General features: G+C 47.6%; 1 protein-coding gene across 6 annotated transcripts in view; it reads left to right on the forward strand.

Annotated features, from left to right (window-relative positions):
• The window catches only part of LOC138528604 (zinc finger protein 585A-like), a 512,079-nt gene that overhangs the window by 111,208 nt on the left and 380,317 nt on the right, over positions 1-20,554 (forward strand). The window lies entirely within an intron of this gene.

Raw genomic sequence — 20,554 nt, forward strand, 5'->3', positions numbered from 1 at the left:
TTTCCGGACACCTTTTAGTCCATATAGTCTTTAGGTGCGTGGACACGTAAGTATTGAACAGGGCTCGGAATAATGCTTTGTTCTATTTGTTTTGCAGGGCTCTAGCGTTAGAAGATGGTATGAAGAGAGCCAAAGCTGGAGCCAGAGCCTTGGAAAGAAGCGCTTGGAAATGCGTCAGTATATGAAAGCGCTTTAACTGTCTCTTTCCTTCACAGCTGTGAGTTCGTGCTGAAGAGGTGGTGAAAACGCCAGAGTAGTTGCAGGCGCTCTATTGTGGAGAGCGCGATGGGCGTAAGTAAATACCTGTCTAATGTCTCTTCTTTTGTCTTTCAGATGCTGGGTTGCAGTGTTGAAAACATCCGGAATTCGCGGATTGCCGGTGAGTAATAACTATGCTTTTGTCTCCACAGGCGGAGGTGCAGCGTGAAGAAATGGTCGCTGCCGATGGACCAGGTAAGGAATGCGTTGCATGTGAAGTCGTCGTGCTAACCTGTTGTTTCTTGTCTTTTACAGGCGCTGCGGAAGACTGGATATTGGAATGGTAAGTATTGTTCTTGCAGGTACAGGATCGGAAGAAGAAAAGCTGGAACAGACTCGGTGAGCGTTCTGCTACAGATGCAGAATAACGCGAAGCACGCTTCATCAATCGGGTGTGGTTTAAATAGCCTAGGAGTGATGAGGCGTCTTCCTCCACGGCCCCGCCTAGGTAAGAAAAGAGTTCCTGTTCCAGAAGAGTTCCAGTGTTGTATCCAGGGCGTGGAGCTTGCCCCACCCAGGTAAGAAAATAGTTCCGGCTTACAGAGGATTCCTATGTAGCTGGTAAGTAAGCAGCATGGTCTGCTGCAGGTAAGTCCACCCAAGCATCTTCACATATAACATGAGCCCGGCGCTTCCAGTCCCGGGACCGATGGCCTTGATGAGCCTGGTGCCACTGGCGCCAGGACAAGGTCCAAAAGGTCGCAGTAGGGACCGGATGGTGCCTAGGCTTAGGATTAGGGGCCTGCTTCCAAGGACGTTAGGCTGGTCCTGGCTCCTTGGAAGCAGTGATCATGACAGTTCTCCGAGGTGACAAAGGGCGCTGGCAGCAAGAAATGGGGAGCATGGATCAGTTCACAAAATTCATCCCTAGACCATCTAATAACACCACAGCCACTGTCCACCCACCGGATGACTCCCAGGCCACTGTGTCCGCCTGCCGGCTTGACATGCAGTAAATCCTGAAGACAATGCAGCGTGGTTTTGCTTCAGTGCACATAAAACTGGAGAACACCAATACCAATGTTGCTACCCTTCGCACCCAGCTGGAGAGCGAGAGAGAGAGAGAGAGACAATGCAAATTACGACTACAGAGAGCTATAACACCTTGACTGAGGGTGATGTTTCGGCACAACAATCCACTGTTGCTACTCTGTCAAAAGACATGCAGCTGGTCAAGGTGAAGTGCGATGACCTGGAGTCCAGGTCCTGCAGAAACAATATTCTTATAATAGAGGTCCCGGAGGAGGCGCTCTGCTGATCATTGAGGTAGCGGTTGAGGATCTGCTCTGTAACTTGCTGGATAACCTGTCATTATCACCACACTTCAGATTGGAACATGCTCACAGGGCTCTGGTGGCAAACCCTAAGCCTTGCGACTACCCCAGGCCTATCATTGCATACATTCTGAACTACCCCAACTTAATACTACGTTGAGCCAGAGAGAAGAAATTGCGTCTGGACTCCCGTTCAATTCATATCTACCCAGACTTCATCTTGGCAGTCCAGCAGGAGCGAAGCACGTTTCTAATAGTTAACAACATGCTCCTTGAACGGAACATCCCCTATGCAATGCTTTTTCCAGCATGTCTCAAACTTCAGTTTAATAATTAGTCATATCTTTTCACAGTGCTGTAGGAAGCTGTTTCTTTCATTGAGTCCAAGATCCCTCTGAGGGGTGCTGGGAGAGGTAAAGCTTCTGGGCTGTGATGAGTATTGGTTGACTTTTGTTTGGCATTTTATTGTCACTGTATAATTATTGTATGTAATCATTGCAATATGTTGTCTATCAAGCCTGTCTCTAAAACCACCTCCTGGGTTGGTTGTCCGACATTGACGGTGTTTGGGCCTGCACTGTGCTGGTGATGGTAGGTGGAGGGATTTTTGGACTCCATGGCAGCCCAATAAGATGACCCAACCTGTGGCTTTCTTAGCCGGAATGTCCAGGGACTGGGCGACCCAGTTAAGGCTTGCATAATTGTATCCTATGTTAATCGGAAGGGTGCAAAGGTTTTATTTTTGCAAGAGACTCTTGCGCTGGGGAAACAGGCCACACAGCCTTTGCACCAGACGGGGGTCCCCAACGCTATTATGTGACCTACTCTTCACACGCCCGGGGGCTAATGACTCTTATACACCGATATCTTCAGTTTACATTGTTGGACACCAGGATTGATGATGAAGGGCGTTATGTAGTGATGTATGCTATGAGGTATTGCTGCTTAATGTATACTGCCCCAATGTGTACAATCCTGATTTTTATGACTGTGTGTTTCAGTTCTGAGATGCATATCCCATGGCTGAAATACTCTGTGGAGGCAACTTCATTACAATTCTTGATCCCGCACTTGATCGTACGGGCACTGTTGCAAGGTTACCCACTGAAGTGCCTTGGCATATCTGCTCGTGAATGACTGCCATGAACATTTTTGACACTTGGCGCACCCTGCATAGTACTGGTCGGGAGTGCTCATTTTATTTGTTCTGTGCACAGTATGCACTCAAGTATGGCATCGTTAAAAAAATGAATGGTAGATGTGTTCGAATTTCGGCTATACGAAAATTATGTACAGCCGAAAATATCAAATAGATCTACCATTCACTATCATTACAGTGAACAAGGGGAGCAGGGCTTGGGGGGAGGGGGTGACCCCGCAACCTTCGATATAAAGTTACAAAAATGTTTTTGTAAAAGAACCCTGCAGCACCAGCTCCCCTGCACAGAAGTAAGCGGGTGTGGGGGGGACGTTGTCGGAAATGTCTGCGGGAGACTAAACCGAAAGTTTATTTCAAACAAATAACTTTAGTTTTTTTTTCTCCTTCGGACATTTCGTTAACAAAGTAATAACGGAATCCCTGACGTATAGATTGACTAGTGTCTAGCTCCCTTTTGAACAAGGTGGTACACTGTGAGATTTTGCCACGTACTTTGTCAGATCATGCTCCCGTACAATTGGCTGTGAAGCTTCAGCCTGGTGTCAGACATCATCCGCTGTGGCAATTTAAACCAGCAGCGCTGCAGGACTCGGATGTTCTTGCAGATCCTGCGTGTTCAGGTCGCCTCACATTTTGACACAAATGTCTGGGGGGTTGACTGTGGCAACTCGTTGACAGCTGTTTAAGGCCATTGTGTGGCTATATCCACAATGTCTGGCGTTCTTCGGAGCATGCAGGGTGACCTGGACTCCAGGGAGTCCAAACTCGCGACCTTGCAGAAGCAATATGTGCTTAGCCCCTCACCCATGTTGAGATACACTATTTAAGACTGAGTTGGATGCTTTTTCGTGAGGCAGCACAGAGGGAGGTAAAGTATTTGGATAGACCTGGTTTTGCTATGAGGTATGGCAAAGCTAAAAGACCTGGCAGGGTCCTTGCACGCTTGGTAATGAGGGGAAGCTGGCAGTGGGCACATACCGTTTGTCAAGCAGCAGATGGCATTGGCCTGTATGAATGATGAGATGAATAGCATATTTTTCCAGTTTTTTTCTACCCTCAATCAACCTAAGGGCAGTGCAACCCCCCCTTTAAAACCGAGCATTTTTTGGACAGAATAGTGGCTACTTTATCTACCGAGGCGAGAGAGACTGAATTGCCAATGGCGGTGGAGGAGTTCAGGGCAGCTAGAACGGACTATAACGGACTTGCTGAATGGCAAAGTTCTGGGATCCGATGGATTCTGTGACTCGTGCTATAAGGAGTTTATAGGTACTCTTGCCTCTTGTACTCTTGGGAAGAGGCACTGTCACTGGGGGTTTTGCCGGATACTATCCATAAAGCGATTTATTCTATTGTTGAAACCCGACAAAGCAGCTGAGGATTGCGGGTTGTGGAGGCTGTTGTAACTTTATAAATACTGATCCTCAGGTCCTTGCAACTATTCTGTCTCTGCGCTTGATGGACCTGAACCTGAGGAGACTTTATGGTGTGATGGCGCTAACCCCCCCCTCCCATTGTGGGGTTTATCGGTGGTGTTGCACACAACTGACAGAAAGATTGAAAGAAGCTGGCATAATGCACAAATTCTTGCCCATGGTGATTTGTATGTTGACAAAAAGTGGAGTACTATTAAGATCCACATAGGCGATGATCCTTTGCAGATGTATTACCATGTTCGTATGAGAGCTGCCTTCATGGCACGCTGGTCGGCATTTCCGGCAGAGCCTCCCTCACATGCCTGTTTAAAATACATGCTGTTTTACCCATGATGGACACAACGGAGGGGCTGAAGTCCAGGCGTAAGTGGTGTGCAGATTTGCACGTAGAATTTAGCGATTCACAATGGCAGAACATATGCAACTTGACTAAGGGGGTTTCACTCAATTTGAAATTCCGTCTTATTCATTTAAAGGCGCTTAACAGACTGTAATACCCACCTGCTACGATTAACGGATTTGGCTCCTCGAGCACTAAGGACTGCCCCAGATGCCATCAGGTAAACGCCACGCTTTTGCATAGGTTTTTGGGGTGCCCTAGGCTGAGTGGAAACTGGGCATCGGTTTGCCAAACCCTGTTGGGTATACTTGGTTGACAGCTTAACCTTGAGGCACATGACTGTTTGTTGGGGCACATGGGCAAGATAGCAGTTGTTAAACAGAGATTTTTGAATTGGGGGCAGCTACTGGCCAAGAACGCCATCTTGCTGATGTGGTCCTGGAGTTGGCCCCCTACTCATGAGAACTGGTTGCATGACGTCATGTGGGCAAACCACACCAAGGAACTGTATTTTTAGTTGTTGCCACCTACGTGTCGACCGAAGAATGTGTGGCAGGATTTGTGTCATTATTTTCTGAGGAATGATACTCCCTCAAGCTGAGGTCAGACATTTTGAAGGGGCACCATATGTGATGCAATATGGCATGCCCTTCCGGGCGTGCCAGTGCATTAGTCTTTTGCTGTAGTTGTATGTTGATCTTGCTGTTGTTGAACACTTAAATGCCCTGCTGTCGGTTCACCAAGTGCTTAATACAAACAAAACAAAAAAAAGTTGGAAGGCACTAACCAGGCATAAAAAGTTACTCGCCCCATCAGTTCTCCACATGCATGCATGCAGCACATCATTTCTTACTGGCAAAGAGTCAATTATAGATTTCTAGTGGCAACTGCACATTTGGAGCTCTGTTCTAATTTCAAATGTTCTGGCATATCTGTCATAGAGTAAAAGGAGCAGAAAATGGGGTGCGCATCAGTTTGTAGAAGTGGGGCAAAAAGTCTTTCAAGAATGCACGGGTTACCAAACACTGCCTATAAAACACTGTTTCTTCCTCAGGTGCCCCCCACTAAATTGTCCCCATAAAACTGAAAGAGTTCTCCCGAGAGCAGCAGGCAAAGAGGAAGCTGCAATGGCAGATGGCATACTTGAAAGGATAAACTGGAGAGGGAATGTTGCCTGCTATTGATCTTTCTGAAATATACATTTCCTCAGGATTTTAGGGGAAATATAAGTCTGGGAAATATAATATAAGTTTGTTTACTGCTCTCACAGAAGTAAAGACAGATGTAGGATTATACGAGCCTCCTATTTTGGCATAGAATCTTTCTTGGGGTCGCCAATGTTAACCTTTAGCCTTTTGTGGCCGAGGATGGTAATTCTCTTTGATTTTATTTCTAACTGACCTACATTTTCTCTCCTACCTGACCTTTTTTTAGGTCGGAATAGAGAGCACTCTAACTTTTTTAATTGTTTTTTTATTTTTTTTATTTATTTGTATTTGGTACAAGTATCTTTACAAATATTCATTTGTAATATCACAATACAGAACATAATCAAATGATACATTTGAAAACATAACTTCTAAAACAACCAACATATTTACATACACTTAAAAACATAAATGAAATATTTCTGCTCTTCCATAGTAAATGAACATTATTAGATACAAAATTCATCATAAGTTCTCATACCCATGTGGTAATACCAAACAAAAACGGAGAATACTTTTTATTCATTTCAGTTTCCTTTTAAACAGTATTAGTAAATTCTACACTCTCCCTTTGTTCCATTTCACTTAAGTGCACCTGCATTATGGTTAGGTACCGAGTAAGGGCTAGTACCAGGGACTGTTTGATGCCCCACATACTGTGTCCATAACAATTCTCTTGAGGAAGCAAGATCAACATTAAAGAATGTCCCCAAGTTTGTTATGCGGGCACCTTCAAAAAACTCACAATCTATCACAAGATGTTTCAATGTTTCTAGGTTCCCCACAATTTGTGCAGCATTTTTGTTCCTGGTCCAATGCTTCATCTTCTCATTGGTATGAAAGAGATTTAACTTGAATCTCAAGTATAGGTTTCTTGTGTTATTCCATGGAAAGATCAACAAGTATTGCAGCCATGGATATTGTTTGTGACTGAAGCATGTATGATCTGAATATGATTTATAGGAAGCATTTTGCACAATGATTTGTGCCCAGTCATATTGGAACAATCTTTTCTTTACAGTACTAGTTCCTTCGTGCAAATCTTTCTGTTCAGTAGCAATCCGATTCAGGATTGTTTTCATCTTAAGGACATATCTGTTTAACGAGGCTAGATGTCCATTCGCCACCATTTCTTTTTCAAGATCTTCATATAATGAGTCTGCAGGCGGACATAACATTTTCCATGATTCACAAGCATTCTCCAATAGAGTTTCACTGCCAAAGAATTAAGGCCTCATTCATGTAAAATCATCGTATTAGACAATGATTTCGGTAGCCCTACAACCGCTTTCCAAATTCTGCCCTGTATTTTATTTACCACAATGGATAGATCAAGTAAACAGAAGTCCAATCCATACAGAATGATGGGTTCAATCTTCATAGTATAGAAATCTAAGATCGGTGTTAAAGAAAATTTAGCATGCCTGTGATAAATAATTTTCATTTGAGATATTAAATGGACTATTTTCAGGTTTAATGTCCTACTCCACATTGCCAATGAGGTTGCATCGGTCAGATTGTATCCTAGATACCTTCTCATAAGTGCCCGTTGCAAACTCGCCCCATCCATCTTCCAATCAAACCTACACAATTTTCTTTTATTAGCAAATACAATTATGGTCGATTTAGATGGGTTTGTCGAGGGATTATGCCCGGTAGCATATGCAGAAAACAAATTCAACTTGTTCTGGAGACCATAAGGTGTTCTATTGAACAGAATTGTCATCTGCAAAGGCTAACTGGTTTATTCTGTCATCTCCCAATTTGACTGGGTATATGTCTAGGTTTTCCCAGATTTTGTCAAAGTCAGCGATATAAAGATTAAAAAGTATTGCTGCTAATTGGCATCCTTGTTTGACTCCTAATTCAGTCTGAATGGGATCTGTCATGTACCCAGAGTGATTGATGCATACTCGATAAGAAGTCTGATTATGGACAAGAGCTATCAGTCCCACCAAATGAGCAAGTATGCCATATTGGAGCATTTTCATCCACAGCAAAAATCGAATGACACTATCAAATGCTGCAGATACGTCTAGTGACGCCATAAAGATTGCCCCTTAGGAAGTGTAATGTGAGGTTTCAAGTAGGTGGGCCAAGATCGTGGCATTTAAGGTGGTGCCCATCGATTTTTCTAAATCCCACTTGGAATCGGGATAGAAGATTTTTCACTGCTACATACTGTAGCAGTTCTTTGAGGAGAAGTGTAGCAAATACCTTGGCAGGAACATTGATCAAAGAGATTGGGCGAACATTAGAAGGCTCATTGATGGGCCCTTTTTTGTGAATGGGAACAATGATGGCAGTAAGCCATGAAGGGGGGGGATAATGTTGGTGACAAAAATAAGGTCAAATGTAGGTTTAATCATTTTTGCCCAAAAACATGGATAATCTTTTAGAAGACATCGCGGGAGCTCGCCTGGCCCTGCAGCCTTTGAATAGGTTAGTTTGTTAATGGCCCATAGCACATCCTCTAATTGCCATGGACATTTAGTGGGAATTTTGATTAATATCAACAGAGGAAAAGTTTTTGTGGGGAATATATCTTTCTCGAATATGCGAACTTCACTGGTGAGCTGTGATTGCGGAGGTAAACTCTGATTGTTGCGTGCTCTTCTGATTCCGAAGTATGGCCCATATATCTTTTGTGTGGCGTTTACACAATAGCCGAATCATTTTTTGATTTTCAGCGAGTAATTTAGTACCCTTCAACCTTTCACACTCTGTTTTAAATTTACTTTGAATTATCTTTTTAGCCTTAAGGACTGCTGCAGGCGTGCCATTCCATCTTTTTACCCTTCTAATCTCCCTGTTGCATGTACCTTTTAATAAAGCAATTTCAGTATTATAACTGTTAGGGTGAAAAATAGCGATATTTGACAGATGTTGATTTGCGAGGTAGATAAGATGCTTTTTTGATCAGAAAGGTATTATATTGTACCACAGATAAATTGTGAGCTGCGTGTTTGCACACATCAATGTCTTCAACATGTCCTGATTTACCAAGTAGGTGAGGTTTCTACAAGTTTTTGGATGCCATCGAATGGATAGTGTATGTCTATCCATTTCTATTAAAGACAACTTATTTGAATGTTCAAATGATTTAACGTTGATGTTTACTTTTAGTTTTAGCGTCATATGATCTCCCAAACTTAAATCACATATTGAGGGCGGCGCACACAACTCCAAAAGATTTTTCGAAACAGCCATATAGTCAACGCATGACTTTGCATTCCCTCTCTTCCATGTAAAGTCGCTTTGATCTTGTGCATTAGGGACTAGGTGGAAATTCCAGTCTGTTCGAAAATCCATCCAACATCTCCCATATTCACATGATAAAGCATTAGAGGAATGATGAAATTGACCCATTCCATAACCATAGGAATCATTTAAAATGGCATTGAAATCTCCTCCCAGTAGCATCTCATACTTTTCATTGCGTAAAAAGGCTTTTTGTAGAATTGCATCTAGGTCATTTATGATTCTCTCATTACCATGTGCCGCTGCTTCCCTACTCCAACATATAAACAATTGCATATCTTTAGGTACCTCTTCGAAATTCCTAGCCTTAATGAGAGGAGTCCCATCTACTATGCGAGACCCTTCTGTCCCCATATCATCAACAATAGAAGGCAATAGGTCATGTATCTCCTCCCTAGCATTGGAATTTTCATCTTGGTTAGAACTACACTGTGGCTCTTCATTTGTGTTCAGTATATGGCTACTAGACAAATTATCATGGGCCATCTCGGAGTTTGCAGGGTTATCTTTGCTAGGATTACTATGCTTGAGACATATGTCAGCTGGTTTTGTTTCAGTTAGCTTTATCTGCCCCACCGAGTAATCTCCTGCCCACACTCTCCATCGCAACTGTCTTTTCTGTATGTTCGATTGTTTTGGTAAAAGGATGCAAGATTGGATTGTTTCATAGGTTCCCCAAAGGAAGTGTTCTCCCCTCCTGTGGTTGCTTGAGCAACCTCTTTTATAGCCCCTGTGGCTCTGACTGGGTTTTGTGCATTACTATTGGGGACAGTTTTGGCATGAACAGGTAGTGATTTATTTTGGGCATAAGTAGACTTTACCAACGTGTGGCCTTTCCAATTGCAGATGCCCTTTGGATTCTGCATCAAGCTGGCTTAAGTTTAAACCCTGATCATCAGACGGGTTAATCATGCCATTTGGACACTCCTGGTTACTCTCATTATTTTCAGTTATTCCACTTTTATGAGTGTTGTTACTCACCGGTTCATTTGCTGAACCACCAGATTTCCGCTTTTGGACCTTTTTGTTGTTGTTTTTTTGCTCTTAATTGCAGCTTTTTTGCTTAGCGGGACATGAAATATTTCCACTCCTGTTGTTCCTCCGTCTTCTCTTTCTCTACGATGTTCTCATCCTGACTATTTTTAGTTAGTGCCTGTTGTTCGATAATTTCCATCAGAGCAGAAGCATTCTTTCATGTTGAAGCTTGGCAACTTTAATGTGTTAAAGCTCATCAATTTCTTCTAAGGAGGGTATATACCCTTCTTGATTCTGCAATGGCTTTGCTTCATCTTTTCCATGCATCTCATCATTCTGTTCACTAGACTTAGGTTGCGTTACCTGAGACGACTTAATGATATTCAGGTTGAGTAGTTCAGAAGATTCATAGCTGGTCTGAGTCATGCTGTCTATATGGATTGCCTGGCTAGGTCGAAACGTCTCATATGCCAGCATGAATCCTTCCAACCTATTCAATTTACACGTCATTTCGGCTATGGAACCTTTCATCTCCCTAATTGCATAGTGAGTAAATCTGTGTCCCTTGTCTAGCAAATTCAAAATCCGTGTTAGTAAGGGAAACGTTTGGCAGTTCATTGAGGTCTAACATAGTTTCATCAATGAGATTGTGTTGTTGTTTGTTCATATCATGATGGTGAGGTGTCCCCTTTTCGTGCGGATTCATAGCCGCTGGAAAAGGGTCAAACTCTCAACTCCTGAAGTTTACATTGATTCCCCATGTCACTCACCAAAGGGAATTTGGAAGGCTCAATTGGATTACTATATCCCTCCTCCGCCTCCTTGTACTGATCAGTAGGAATAGAACACATGTCAATGTCACCAGTACTATGTAGATGTACATGGTCCCTATATCTTCTGGGAGTAGATACAGGAGTGGATGGCCCCAAAGACATACATACCCGTTTATCTAGCTCTGCCATAATGTCCGGGGCTAACATAGAAACATCAGCAATGTCACAAGGGATTTTTAAAGCATCAGGGGATCTAGGTGGATCCAAATGTGCATCATATGCTTGTGAAAAGTCCACATCATTGTTATGGATACCATTCAGTTCACTCGGGTACAACACCATGTCATTATTTGTTATTGTCTGCTTCTTAAGCCCGCCTCATGTCCTTGCTCCTCTAAATGTGTTACGGAAGCATTATAGGGCAATTTGGACAGAGTGAGAATTGAGGGCACAAAAGTACAGCTCAAATTATCTGTTTGACTTTCACTTTCTTTATCTTCAACATAAATCCTCTCCTTCCTCCCAATCTCCAACGGGGATTTTATGTGTGCCTTTTCCATTTTGGGAACAGGGCATTTACGAAATTTCCAGTTTCTAGGAGCACTCTCCATTCTATTCGATGCCAATTCTAATTAGCAGCACTATCCCAAATGGTCTGTGTGTGTAAGCAAGGGTTTATTAGGAGAAATTGCCTTCACTATTATGTACTAACAGATCACAGGGGATAGAATCACACAATCACATCACATATCAAGCACGCCAATACACAGCTCTGCACAAGGCTCACAATTCTCCTATAGGAGGAATGTCAAGAGGTTCAAAGGCTAAAATGCCCGCAGTCACCTCAAATACTCCACTTCAGTGAAGTGTGAAAACATACATGAGCCACATCTCTCAGTTTACAGAACATAAGGGCTCAAAGGCGCACATAACGGCCCGCAGCCACCCCTCTGCTCAACTAGTTCTTTTAGCGGCCAGAGCGTGCAACTTCTCCAGCATGGGGTCTGGCATGGATTCACATGCTCATGAATATTCCCTGTTGTCAGGCTGGAAATCCTCGCTAAAGAAAAAATCAGTATCAGTTTCGTTTCTGATCTGTCTTTCTTAGTAGTAACCAATCACTGATCTCTGGGTCACACTGCCCACAGCCAATGACTGCCCTCTCCCTAAGCCCCTCCCCTGGCAGCCATCCTCAGATTTTTACCGCACGTTCAAGTATTGGGAGTCCTCGTGCTTTAGCTCTCGAGCTTTTACTGCGTTTTCGTGCTTTTTCAGGAGATTTTCTCATTTTTTCGGTTTAATCGAGCCTCAAGCTCCACCGTTTCCACTTCCAATAACGGGGACCCGTTTCGGAATTCTTCTACGCCCCTCATCGGTGAAGTTTTCGTCGAGTTACGCTTCTTGGAGGTTCTAGAAGATCTGAGGCCTACCTCAACGGACATGGCCCAGGACAAGGGAAGCTCGACTCCCGGGTCCAAGCTGTTCAGGAGCTGCCCGGGATGCGGATTGCAAAATGTTTTCAAGGAGGACGAGCATTTGAGATGTCTCTACTGCCTTCATGAGGACAAGACGCACGTGGAGAAGGACTGTGCGTTCTGCAAGAACCTGTCAGAACGGACCAAGCAAGATCGTTGTTTCCGCCTCGCCGTCTGGCTGGAGAAGGGCACAGCAGGTGAGAAGGCAAAGAAAAAGTCTGAGCAGTCTTCTAAGTCCTGTGAGGGCGCATCGGCGACGGGGCCCCAACAGAAGGCCAAGCACCGCGGGCACCGGGAGCACCGAAAGGTCAGGCTCTTCGGCTGCCAAGCAGGGCACGTCCTCCCCGACACAATCAACCACGAGCCAGCGCTCTGCTTCGGGGAAGAGGAAGTCCGAGAACCCGGGTAAGCTTCTGGAGAGGCCCAGGTCGATCTCGAAGGGAGCCGAGGGGGAGCGAGGCGATGACCCTCCCCCCAAAGCGAAGGCCCAGGACGCACCTAAGGTGGTGAGGGCCTTGATCGACCCGGCAAAGGCCTCTATCGAGGTTGTCGCAGCGGCCCTGGCGAAGCCGGCAGAGACTACGCCAGTGGAGGCGGCCTCGGGGCCCAGAGATTCCTTGCCACCGCGGAGGGGAATCCTCTTTCCAGCCCATCGTTAAGACCCCGGTGGAAAAAGAGGGGGGGGGGGGCGGTGGCCATTACGGACTCGGATTCAGCCTCCCGAGGAGCATCTGGTGGAAACCATGAAAAGGCCTCAACGAGAGGTTCGATCCCATGGGAAGGTTCCTGCTGATGTGATCGAAGATAGCGACGATGGCGATGGCGAGGGCCCAGTGGAGCAGCCATCCCGCCCGTTGCAGCCATTGCCCGAGCCCCAGGATAGCTCGGCGGCCATTTTGTTGGCGATCCAATCCTTATGTACTGAGATAATGGCGAGGTTACCACGGACCCTGATGGAGGATCCAGAACCAGGACCGTGGGGAAGCCCTCCGAACAAGCGGAGGAGAGTCCACCCCGCACCGCCCTTTGTGCCCACGAGGCCTGTGGACCCCTCATCCCCCTCGCCTGACCCTCGGGATGATACGGCGACGGATACAGCGACGGGGACGGACGACGACGGTGGCGATGATACAACGGCCATTCCTTCATCACCCCTCCCCCCCCGGGCCTCTCCGCCCAATGAAATTGGCTCTTTCCACGCCATGATAGCCAGGGCATCTGAGCTCTTCCAGCTCTGCCCTGAGGAACAGAAAAAGGAATGTTTTCTTTACCAATGACTGGAGGCCAAGAGAAAGACGGTCCTCGCGGTACCGTTGCTCGACAACATCTGGGACGAGGGGCTGGCTATTCTGAAGAACCCTACGACACCTGCCAAAAGGGACCGGTACGAGAAGAAGTACCGGGTCCCCGATGCCGCCCCCTTGTGCCTCAGGGCCCAGCCTATGCCGGACTCGGTCGTCTCGGCAGCGGCCAATAAGAAAGCGGCGGGTGCGGCGGCTTCAACTTCCACTTCCCTGCCGGTCAGCGAGGGCAAGAAGTTGGACTCCATGGGACGACGAGTCATCTTGTCAGCGGTGACGACGATTAAGGCGGCCAATGCCTTAGCGATTGTGGCCCGTTACGAGAGGGAGCTTTGGTTCAAGATAGCTCCCCTGCTAGACTTCCTACCAGATGACAAGAGGGCGGAGGCCCTACAGATTCTGCAGGAAGGTGAGGTGGCATCGGATCACGCCATAACGGTGGCAATGGACATTGCCGATACCGGATTTCGCCAGCTGGGCAACAGGGTTTGCCTTCGACGACGAGGATGGCTCAAGGCGACAGACTTTCGCCAGGACGTCCAGACCAGAGTGTTGGACATGCCGTTCGACGGCAACAACCAGTTTGGGAAGACGTTGGATGAGTCCCTCCATGCCATCAAGACCGACGCAGAGACAGCCCGAGCCCTAGGAGTCCTTCAGCAACGGCAGCCCTTTCGGAGCTCCAGAGGCAGACAGGGAGCCTCCAAGGGATCCATCGGTGGCTCTTCTACGTACCGCCAGGCGGCCCGCTCCTCGTCCCAGGACGCCTACAGAGGCCGCACCAAGCAAGGAGGGTCTTGTCGCCGTCGTCAAGGAGGCCAAGGCGGCAAGGCCTCTTCCAACCAGGACTGAACCGGCCTTAGCGTCGGCCCCCCACCGAAGCACCCCGGTGGGAGGCCGGCTGATGAAGTTCGTCAGCGTGTGGTAGTCCATCTCCACCAACCGTTGGGTGCTGGGCAACCTGGCCCACGGACACTCGCTAGAATTTCAAAAGAAGTGTCCTTGCATTCCTCCCGTGGCCAGGAAGGAGACTCACGTCCCTCAACTGCTGTTGGAGGTAAGGGCGATGCTCAAGAAAGGTGCCATCGAGCTCGTCCTCAAGAGGCTCCGGGGCTCCGGAGTATACTCAAGGTACTTCCTCGTCAGAAAGAAGACAGGCGGTTGGTGCCCCATCCTGGACCTGCGTCGGTTAAACAAGTACATCAAGGCACAGAAATTCAGGATGGTCACCCTCCAGCACGTGCTGGGACAGCTGGAGGAGGCCGACTTCCTATCGGCGTTGGACCTAGAGGATGCTTACTTCCACATCCCCATTCTAAAAGGACACAGAGTTCCTCAGATTCGTAGTCCAGGGGCGTCACTACCAATTCAGAGCCCTGCCATTCGGATTAAAGTCAGCACCCAGGGTGTTCACCAAGTGCCTTGCACCAGTGGCGGCGCGGCTGCGCCTGCAGGGGATCCACGTCTACCCCTACCTGGATGACTGGCTAATCCGCGCAAGGTCAAGAGAACTCACCGTCAAACACACGGCGAGGACCGTCCGCCTGCTCACAGAACTGGGATTCTCCATCAACTACCCCAAATCCCACCTGGTTCCGTCGCAGGTGGCACTGTTTCTGGGAGCGATTGGCATCTCCGTCGGAAGAAAGGACAAAGGCCATTTTGGGCAAGGTGCAGCGCCTGTTAGCCACGGATGTGGCCAGGGTGAGGTCCATCAAGTCCCTCCTCGGGATGATGTCCTCATTCATCTACCTTGTGCCCCTTTGCAGACTTCGGATGCGTCCGCTACAAGAGTTCCTCGGCGCTCGCTGGATTCAAGCAGCGGGCAGCTTCAAAGACAGGATCCCGCTCGACGAGGAGTTCCGTCGGGCGATTCTATGGTGGGGTACCCGTGCGCACCTCACGGCAGGCACAGAGTTTCAGACCCCGACTTATCAGGAGACGGTGACGACGGACGCCTCCCTGGAGGGATGGGGGCCCACACCGGAGATCTCCACACAAGAGGCCTCTGGCTCCCGGAGGAGAGGTCTCTCCACATCAACATCCTGGAGCTACGAGCCCTGTTCTGGGTGCTCAAATCGTTCCTTCCGTCCCTCAAGGACAAAGTGGTGAGGATCTTCATCGACAACACCACCACGATGTTCTACATCCGGAAGCAGGAAGGCACTAGATCCCCAGCCCTATATAAGGAGGCCCAGGATCTGTGGCACTGGGCCATCGGCCAGGGGATGTTTCTGGTTCCCTTTCACCTGGCAGGAATAAAAAACACCATTGCCGACTCACTCAGCAGGGAGCTGCGCTCGTGCCACGTGTGGGAACTACGCCAGGACCAGGTGGATCGGCTCTTTCAACGATGGGGCAAACCCCAGATCGACCTGTTCGCGACGGCGATGAACTCCAAGTGCCAGAGGTTCACCAGCAGGTTCACACAGCCGAGGAGCAGGGGCGATGCTTTCTCGTTCCCTTGGGACGGCCTGTTCCTGTACGCGTTCCCTCCGTTGCCGTTGCTGCTCAGTCTCATCAACCAGCACAAGAGGTCCAGGTGCAGGATGATCCTCGTTGCACCGGCGTGGCCGAGACAGATCTGGTTCCCGGACCTTCTGGACTTGTCAGCGTCCCCACCTATCAAGCTGGCGACAGACACGGATCTTCTCTCCAGAGGAGGAGGTGCCATTCTTCATCACGACCCGGAGTCGCTGAACTTGCACGCTTGGCTCCTGCAGCACTAGAGTTTGGAGGGCACGATATCCCGGCTGACTGCAGAGAGGTTCTTGCAAAAGCCAGGGCATCCTCAACTCTCAAGTGCTATGGACATAAGTGGAAGAGGTTCTCTGTCTGGTGCCGTGCACAGAAGATTGACCCTCTGCGGGTTACGGCCCCTCAAGTATTGCCGTACCTACTGTCGCTGGCAAAAGCTGGACTGGCTTACGCCTCCATCAAGATACATCTGGCTGCCATCTCCCGATACACCACAACTACAGGACGGGCGTCCTTGTGGTCTCATCGCCTGGTGAAGGAATTTATGAAGGGACTATTCCGATCGTTCCCGCCGGTGAAGGCCCCTGACCTGGCGTGGGAGCTCAACGTGGTGCTGACCAGGCTCGTGGGGGGCCCCATTCGAGCCTATGCATTCAGCGCCATTGAAGTTCCTGTCGTGGAAGACAGCATTTCTCGTGGCCATCACCTCTGCACGACGAGTGGGAGAGATCCAGGCCCTATCTTGCAAGCCTCCATACTTGACTTTTCACGACACGAGGGGGGTGCTGAGGACGCACCCCTCCTTTATGCCCAAGGTGCCGTCGGACTTCCACCTCAACGAGCCCTTGGTGTTGCCAATTTTCTTCCCGTCGCCTTCGTCGCAGGCCGAGAGGACTCTGCACTCGCTGGACGTAGCTAGAGCGCTGAAGTTCTACGTGGACCGCACAAAGAGTTTTCGGAAGACATCACAGCTGTTTGTGAACTTTGGACCTGTGAATCAAGGGAAGGCTCTCTCGAAGGCTTCCATTTCCAGATGGCTCTCCGGCTGCATCATGCACTGTCACCGGTTGGCAAACAGACCGCTGCCCGGCCGTCCGAGAGCCAATTTGACCGGAGGGATTGCTGCTTCCACGGCATTCCTGTCTGGTGTGCCCCTGCTGGACATCTGCAGGGCTGCTACATGGAGGTCGACGCACACCTTCACAAGATTCTGCTGTGTCGATCAGGACTCCAGGGAGGAGTCCAGGGTCGGCCAAGCAGGGCTGCGCAACCTGTTCACTTAAGGTGAGCCTGGTGAGTAGGTAAGAGATGCTTAATGTTGAGTTGTTGTATTGCTTAATGTTGAGCCTGTTGCCACCTCCCGTGGTTGTGCATGTGTGTACTGCTATGTATTCATATATTCATGAGCATGTGAATCCATGCCAGACCCATGCTGGAGTGGATTCACATACAAACCCTCCCTCCTTCCCCTCTGCGGCTCTTCACTTGGTCATACTGCCACTTTATGTGCTACCAAATCTGAGGATGGGTGCCAGGGGAGGGGCTTAGGGAGAGGGCAGTCTTTGGCTGGGGGCAGTGTGACCCAGAGATCAGTGATTGGTTACTACTAAGAAAGACAGATCAGAAATGAAACTGATACTGATTTTTTTCTTTACCGAGGATTCCCAGCCTGACGACGGGGAATATTCATGAGCATGTGAATCCATGCCAGACCCATGCTGGAGAACAACAGTTACAAGTAAATAACTTATTTCTGCTTTCTGCTGTTCAATGCCAGGGGCTCAAAGGCTCCAGGCCCACAGCCACCTTCCTCTTCTACTACAAAAAAGAGGAATTCAGGGCTCAAAGGCACTACTTCCCACAGCCCCTCTATTCCGCTTGATGCTTAAACAATTGTACAAGCAACTACTTTCTCCTTTGTGTTGTAGAGTACCAGGGGCTCAAAGGCTCACACCCACAGTCACCTCACTGGACTCTAATTGCACTACGATGAGTAGTGCTTCCCGCCTTCTTAGTAATTGTTGCCATTAAACCGCGGCACTCAAGAATTGACAGCTGCAACAGTTGAATTATGTTACAAGAAAGTTTGAGCATGGATAGACAATGGTTTGTTCATATGGCATAACAGTTGTTATATCCTCATTCAATATCTACAACTGCTTTAAGAATGAAGAATTTCGATTTTGCTTCATCGGCATCGACATAGGCTACATGCTCAGACCCCTATTGCATGGGGTAGGACCTGCCAGCACAGTAAGTTCCCTCGCATTATTATTCAAGTCGGTACATCCTCCAACGTTTTGCAAATTTAGCACGTTAGGGTGGCAGGTACCTTCAACCACCGAATTCCACTAGGGGTATACTAGTGGCCCTACAGTTAATCCACTAGCAATACTATCCACTGGTTTCAGCACTCTTTATCAGTTAATGTTTATAGTTCACCAATCCCGTAGCTATGACAGAAATATGGAGTTCACTCAAATTGCAGAAGTGTTGGTTACCACTGTGTGACCTCAAAGTTAGCGTAGTGTTCCGACACGACCGCTACCGCACTGTGCACAGAACACAAAACACACTGCTGGCACACCGCGCTCCGTGCATGCGCAGTATGTTTAAAGGAAAAAGCTCCAAGTATAGACACAGAAAGAGGACTCAGTTGTAGACAGTGTTAGTCAGAATCCTGTGCAGTTCCCTTGGGGAACACTGCAAAAAGATTAAGACTACAGGAGAAAGCAGTAAACCCAATTGGTAGCAGTCTGTACCACCCAGATTTACCTGGTAGCTGTGGCTGAGCAGTCAGACTTCTCTCAAGAAGAGTTAGGCAGTATACAGAGGATACACAATAGGGCTAAAGACACAGTAGAGCAAGCAAACACTGACCAGAGCTTTGTATCAAAAGTATAGAATTATTTATTTAAAACACACTTTAGAAAATACACTAGCACTATGAGTCAAAGGAAGTTCAAAACATAATCAGAAAAGTATACATACCTTCCTTAGCAATTACTAGACAAGTCTAAGTCAAAACACCACTTTTTGTCAAAACGGAGGTGAGCGCGTAACTTAGATGGCACTCCAATAATTAGGTTAAAGGGAGAGAAAAAGGCAGGTCATAAAAATAAAACAGTTCCCAACACTTTTATGGAACCAAAACAAGTTAGTGAAGGCAGAGTCTACTGTGTAGCCAAAGTTCATAGGCCAGGCCCGCTTTAAATGGAGCAAGGTGAAATGTGCCCCAGATCACACAGTTGAGAAATGCATTCAAGTCTTTGTAGAAATGTTCAAAAGAGGTTGGGTTGATTCAGAAGGTAAAGTTAGAAGGTCTGGGGGCCAACCCAGTTGGAAAGTCAAGGATTTAAGGGTCACCTTTAGCAATCCGTAGGAAGGGAGGCCAGGTGGAACACAGTACCTTTAAAGTTGAGGAAGCTCCAGCGGTGGAAGTTTTTCCTGGCAGCGGGTGCAGTTCGTAGTTTCGACCAGGGGAAGAGAAGATCTCGTCGAGGAGGAAGCTTGGAGTCGTTGCACTGCCCAGGGAAGAAACCAGCCGTGGAGTTCGTCGGTTAAAAGGTGCGTTCCTGTTATTCGCGGTCACAGTGGTGAAGCTTGGCTATCCGGCCGCCAGGGTGCTTGGCACGGGCAATTCGACCAAGTGACGTCCTGGAAGGCGAAATGGCGAACTGGTTGATCCCACCATCTCAGAGGAAGAAGACTCTTTCAGCAGAAGATCTTCTCTTGTCGTCGGGAAAGTGGTGAGGTTGTTGCAGCAGGGCTCCACCGATGGTGTCGTCGTTGCAGATGGCTCAGCTTCTCTCCTCTTCGGATTTCTTAGGGCCTGTGGCGATTTCTGAAGTTGCAGTCCACGAAGCCCTGCTTTTATGCATTAAAAAACCCTATTCAACAGCCTAGCTGGGCCAATCAGAACAGAGTGCGACTTGGGTTGCTAAGGCAACGTAGTCCAGGGTGCCAATTTCCCCACCCACACATCCTGTAGAACCCAGAGTGGCACCCTTCTGTGGAGAAGCCCGCCAAAAAGTGGAACAAAGGGCCCGACCTTGGTTGGAGTTACAAAGACGGACACAAACGCCATTTTAGAAAAGAGTTCTGACAAAAAGACTCAAGCAGTGATTTTATATTACATAAATAAACCAGTGGTATCTTTAACATTGCACCAAAAAGTGGTGCGTTTAAAATCAATGGGAAAATCCCATAGGAAATATTCTGGTGGAATATTTTGCGTGGTAACCACTGCCACCAGCCAGAAACTCGACAAGGGGGGGACTGGACAGTGCCTCCTTGAAAACAGACCGAGGGGCAGTCTAATTAACCCCTTCCAGTACTTCCACAATATGATGTTTTGTATTGGTTCTGTTCACAATTTAGGACTAGTAAAGCCAATGGTGACTTTACATGCCCTGGGAGACAGTCAGTCCCAGGGTATGGAGTCTATGTTTGGGGGTCACTATGACACCCCTGTGTTATTGCACTGAGGGTGCTGTATAACACACACTAAAAACAGATGATACCCTATGGAGTAAAAGACCCCGTAGCCCATAAGCACACAAATAGTCCAAGACATCCCTCAAATCATGCCCAAGAGTGGGAGGAAAAGAGTCTCA

Source organism: Ambystoma mexicanum, chromosome 7q (genome assembly GCF_040938575.1).
Source record: "Ambystoma mexicanum isolate Mex_15411 chromosome 7q, UKY_AmexF1_1, whole genome shotgun sequence".
In the NCBI taxonomy this organism is placed as follows: Eukaryota; Metazoa; Chordata; class Amphibia; order Caudata; family Ambystomatidae; genus Ambystoma; species Ambystoma mexicanum.